The sequence below is a fragment of the Ursus americanus genome, chromosome 15, assembly GCF_024610735.1.
Source record: "Ursus americanus isolate L20-20 chromosome 15, mUrsAme1.1.p, whole genome shotgun sequence".
NCBI classification, from domain to species: Eukaryota; Metazoa; Chordata; class Mammalia; order Carnivora; family Ursidae; genus Ursus; species Ursus americanus.
In genome coordinates, this window is record NC_142141.1 from 40,880,371 (window position 1) to 40,886,370 (window position 6,000).

Below are 6,000 nucleotides of genomic sequence, written 5' to 3' on the forward strand. Positions count from 1 at the left end.
GAATTACAAAACGGAGCCTTCTTTGATAAATCTGGCGAACTACTGCCACTGTGTGTCCCAACTGCTCAATGACATGACTTAACAGTAAAGAGGCTATGTCCTTTCCTATTGCCTCTGTCACAAATTACCACAAGTCTAGTGGCTTAAAAACAACACACATTTATTATTTTCTAACCCTGGAGGTCATGAGTTTGTAACGCATCTCAACGGCTAAAACCAAGGTGTCAGCAGGGCTGTGTTCCTTCAAACTCCCAGAGAAGACTCTCTTTTCTTACCTTTTCCACATGGTAGAGGCTGCCCGAATTCCTTAGCTGGTAACTGCCTCCAACTCCAGAGCCAGCAATGGCCATTTGAGTCTTCTCGCGATAAGTCTCTCTGACACTGCCCCTCCTCTTTCACTTACAAGGACCCTGGTAATTACATAGGGCTCACCTGTATAATCCAGGATAATCTGCCCGTCTCAAAATCAGTTGATTAGCAAACTTCATTCTATCTGCAATTTTACTTCTCCCTTGCTATGTAACATCACATATTCACAGGGTTTGGGGAGTAGGATGAAAACATTTTTGGGAAGGGGGCATTACCCTGCATACTGCAAAATTTAGTTTTTTAGGGGGTAAAGATATGCTTTTTATGTTTCAATCCAATGGTCAAGACATTAAACTGTTTCTCTGCCTTTATCCGTAACTTGGAATTGATAAACAGAAAAAAAAAAACATCTCTTTTGCCAATGTCTGCAAAATAGGCCACCCATTAAAAAATCCTCCCAGTGATTTTTTACCTATGCTTTGCTGATCTTAGCTAGAAAAAACCAAACTAAACATAAGAATATGGTTAAATTCATCTTAAAGTTATTTCACCTTGACGAAGGCAGGTGTAAACCCAAATATTGCTTGATAATATATAAAATCTACAAGTAGAGGGTCTTTTCTGTTTGTTTACAGGGCAAATGGTTTTGTTCACAAACTGGCCAGAGCGAAGCTCACAAAAACTTAACATTGAAAAACGTCAAGGGATTCGAGGAGGCGAGAGAAGAGGAAGGGGACAGGTGGATTTTGTTTGTTTACACGGACCTACCTCTGTTAGTAGCAGAGGAACAGCCCACTTCGGTACAGGTCCTTTTCCAGCAAGGGTGAGAGAGACTGCTCTGCGCCCCGCAGATTTTAATGGGCTGCTCCTGGAGTGGCTTTCGGAGTGAGGGTGCTGGAGGCAGATTGCGCTAATCAGACCTCCAAGGAATAGCAACCAGATAAAATGCTTGAGTTTTCTTTTCTTTTCTTGAAAAGGTTTTCATTTGAATTCTAGTTAGTTAACATACAGTGTAATATCAGTTTCAGTGATTCAACACTTCCATACATCACCCGGTGCTTATCACAAGTGCGCTCCCTAATCCCTGTCACCTATTTACCCTTCCCCCCACCCACCTGCCTTCTGGTAACCATCAGTTTCTTCTCTGTAGTTAAGAGTCTGTTTCTTGGTTTGCCTCTCTATTTTTCCCCCCTCTGCTCGTTTGTTTCTTAAATTCCACATGAGTGAAATCATATGGTATTTGTCTTTTTCTGACTAATTATTTTGCTTAGCATAATACTCTCTAGTTCTATCCATATCCTTGCAAATGGCAAGATTTCATTATTTTTGTGGCTGAGTAATATATTAATATTCCAGCGTGTATACACACTGGAATATATATATATATTCACTACATTTTTTTTCATCAATCAGTGGACACTTGGGCTGTTTCCATAATTTGGCAATTGTAGTTAATGCTGCTATAAACATCAGAGTGCATGTATCCTTTTGAATTAGTATTTTGTATTCGTTGGGTAAATACCTAGTTGTGTGATTGCTGGATCTTAGGCTAGTTCTGCTTCTAACTTTTTAAGGAACCCCCATACTGTTCTCCAGAGGGGCTGTACCCCTTTGCATTCCCAGCAACATCGCCAGACAGTTCCCCTTCTTTCCACATCCTCTCCAACACCTGTTGTTGCTTGTGTTATTGATTTTAAAATGCTTGTGTTTTCAATAGCGTTTCCCCTGCCTTTTCTGGAATGTCACATACTGTGTGCTATGGGAAGGGTACATCAATAATATCGAGATAGGATGAGGAAGAACATACTACTTTCAGACTTATTTTTTGGTTGTAAAATTTTTTACCAACTATTAGCAGGACTGACCAGTGGTGATGCAAATCTTTCCAGGGCCTTATAAGGCTTCTGCCCTGCTTGAAGAAAGCTTCATCAACACGTTAAAACACCTCCAAAATTATCTCCTTACAAAGTATTTCAATAAATTAGCAGTCATTAAATTGCAGTGTAAGTCTTGGCAGTAACGCGCTACAGTTTTCATTGTACAGGCTTTTTATAGCTTTTGTTAAATTTCCTCAAATTTTGTTAAGTTTAAGGCTTTTAAAAATACCAATGGTTTTATTTCTTCCTTTGCAATATGTCTGACCTTTATAACTTTTCTTACCTTTTCACACTGGATGGGACCTCCAGGATAATACTGATGGAAGTGGTGCAAGGGAACATTTTATCCTTGTTCACTGTCTTGGGGGAAAAATATTCAATATCTCACCAGCAAGTGTGGTATTATTTTCAGGTCCTTCCTGGGTGCCTTTGACAGGAAGTACCCTTCAAGTCACAGTTTGTGAAGAGGTTTTTGTTTTAAAATCATGATGGCGATGGGTATTAAGGAAGGCACATATTGCATGGTGCACTGGGTGTTATACGCAAATAATGAATCATGGAACTCTACATCAAAAACTAAGGATATACTGTATGGTGACTAACATAACATAATAAAAAATTATTATTTAAAAAATAAATAAAATCATGATGGCTACTGGATTTTATAAGAGGCTTTTCTTTCTTTTTTTTGCATTTATTGATATGGTCATATAGTTTTTCTCCTTTGTTCTGTCAATGTGGCAAATAACAAAAATTTATTTTCAAATGTTGAGACAATGTTGCATTCCCGAATAAGCCCACTTGATTATGATGTAGTTAGTGTTCTTGCTTTCAAGTGGCTAATATTTTGTGAAAGATTGTTGCATTGTGAGAGATGTTGGTCTCAGATTTTCTTGTAGTGCTTTCTTGTCAAACTTTTGACAGGGTTATATTGACCTCATAAAATGAGTTGGAAACAGTTTCTATTTTATAAAAAAGTTCGTGTAAGATGACTATTATTTCTTTCTTAAATGTTTGATAGAATTCCCAAGGGAAACCATCTGGACTTGCAGTTTTCTTTGTAGGAGGATGTTTTATTAACATTTCAATTTTAAAAATAGAGTTACTCAGATTTCTATTTCTTTTTTGTATCATTTTGTAAGTGTGTGGTTTTTGTTTTTTTTTGGAATCTACTTTTAATCTAACTTGTCAAGTTTGGTGGCGTTAAGTTGATCATTATATTCCTTTACTTGCCTTTTGTGTCTGTAGACTCTGCAGTGACATACCTGCCTTCATCTGTGATACTGGAAATGTATGCTTTCTCTCCTTATTCTCTTGATCAGTCTGCAGCAAAAGTATCTCATGGCAGTGTTGTTGTTTTTCTAGAACGAGCCAAAATGATGATCTTTCAATATGAAGAGGCAGCACCCTCTTCTCTTTTCTTCTATTTCCCATTGTACATACACATGCTTACAGGTAAGACAGACTGTACCTAGGAGATCCCTCATTTCCCAATGACAAAAATGTTTTTTTGACAATTAGAATATATAAACTTTGGGGGATGTAGACAAAATAGAAAAATGTCTACTTACAGTTGTTAATTACTGTGATTATACATATATATTCCTTTTTAAAAAAGATTTATATATTTGCTTTAGAGAGAGTGTGTGTGAGCAGGGGGAGGAGCAGAGGGAGATGGAGGGAGAGTCTTAAGCAGACTCCCACTGTGCACGGAGCCGAAGCAGGTCTCAATCCCACAACCTTGAGATCATGACCTGAGCTGAAACCAAGAGTCAGCCACTTAACCGACTGCGCCACCCAGGCACCCCATGCATATCTATTTCAAATCAAACGCCTTATTGAATTTTTTTAATTGTGTTAAAAACTTACCATTTTATACTGGCACAAAAACAGACACATAGACCAATGGAACAGAATAGAGAACCCAGAAATGGACCCTTGGCTCTTTGGGCAACTAATCTTTGACAAAGCAGGAAAAAACATCCAGTGGAAAAAAGACAGTCTCTTCAATAAATGGTGCTGGGAAAATTGGACAGCTATAATGCAAAAGAATGAAACTTGACCACTCTCTCACACCATACACAAAGATAAACTCCAAATGGATGAAAGACCTCGATGTGAGACAGGAATCCATCAAAATCCTAGAGGAGAACATAGGCTGCAACCTCTTTGACATTGGCACAGCAACTTTTTTCATGACACATCTCCAAAGGCAAGAGAAACAAAAGAAAAAATGGACTTGTGGGACTTCATCAAGATGAAAAGCTTCTGGGGTGCCTGGGTGGCATAGCGGTTAAGCGTCTGCCTTCGGCTCAGGGCGTGATCCTGGCGTTATGGGATCGAGTCCCACATCGGGCTCCTCCGCTATGAGCCTGCTTCTTCCTCTCCCACTCCCCCTGCTTGTGTTTCCTCTCTCGCTGGCTGTCTCTATCTCTGTCAAATAAATAAATAAAATCTTAAAAAAAAAAAAAGATGAAAAGCTTCTGCACAGCCAAGGAAACAGTCAAAAAAACTAAGAGGCAGCCCACGGAATGGGAGAAGATATTTGCAAATGACACTACAGATAAAAGATTAGTATCCAAGATCTACAAAGAACTTCTCAAACTCAATGCATGGGAAAAAATAATCAAATAAAAAAATGGGCAGATGATATGAACAGACACTTTTTCAGTGAAGACATACAAATGGCTAACAGACACATGAAAATATGTTCAAAATCATTGGCCATCAGGGAAATTCAAATCAAAACCACATTGAGATACCACCTTATGCCAGTTAGAATGGCAAAAATTGACAAGGCAGGAAACAACAAATGTTGGAGAGGATGTGGAGAAAGGGGATCCCTCTTACACTGTTGGTGGGAATGCAAGTTGGTAAAGCCACTTTGCAAAATAGTGTGGAGGTCCCTTAAAAAGTTAAAAATTGAGCTACCCTATGATCCAGCAATTGCACTACTGGGTATTTACCCAAAGATACAAATGTAGTGAAGTGAAGGGCCATATGCATCCCAATGTTCATAGCAGCATTGTCCACAATAGCTAAATTGTGGAAGGAGCCGAGACGCCCTTCAACAGATGACTGGATTAAGATGTGGTCCATATATATAATGGAATATTACTCAGCCATCAGAAAGAACGATTATCCAACATTTGCTGCAACATGGACGGCACTGGAGGAGATAATGCTAAGTGAAATAAGTCAAGCAGAGAAAGACAATTGTCATATGATTTCACTCATTTATGGAACATAAGAAATAGGAAGATCAGTAGGAGAAGAAAGGGAAGAATGAAGGGGGGTAAACAGAAGGGGGAATGAACCATGACAGACTATGGACTCTGGGAAATAAACTGAGGGCTTCAGAGGGGAGGGGGTTAGGGGATTGGGATAGGACAGTGATGGGTATTAAGGAGGGCACGTATTGCATGGTGCACTGGGTGTTATACACAACTAATGAATCATGGAACATATCAAAAACTAGGGATGTACTGTACGGTGACTAACATAATATAATAAAAAAATATTTAGAGAAAAAAAGAAACCTTACCATTTTAGCCATTTTTAAGGATACGGTTTGGTGGCATTAAGGGCATTCACAATGTTGTGCAACCATCACTGCCATCCATTTCCAGAAGTTCTTTTGTATCATGCCAAACAAAAACTCTTGTTTCCATTAAACAGCTCCGTATCTGCCCCTCTTTCCAGCCCCTGGTAACCTCTAGTCTACTTTCTGTCTGTAGGAATTTGCCTGTTCTAGGTACCTCGTATAATTAGTGTCATGCAATATGTGTCCTTTTGTGTTTGGTGTATCTTATTT

At 38.9% G+C, this 6,000-nt stretch overlaps 1 protein-coding gene across 2 annotated transcripts in view; it reads right to left on the reverse strand.

Moving 5' to 3' along the window:
* PDZD2 (PDZ domain containing 2) overlaps positions 1-389 on the reverse strand; it is a 379,689-nt gene extending 379,300 nt beyond the window's left edge. For both annotated transcript variants that reach the window (XM_087867951.1, XM_087867952.1), the window contains exon 1: positions 276-389. The gene's annotated coding sequence lies outside the window, so the exon portion shown is untranslated. The remainder of the gene's footprint in view (positions 1-275) is intronic.
* Between the last annotated feature and the right edge of the window lie 5,611 nt (positions 390-6,000).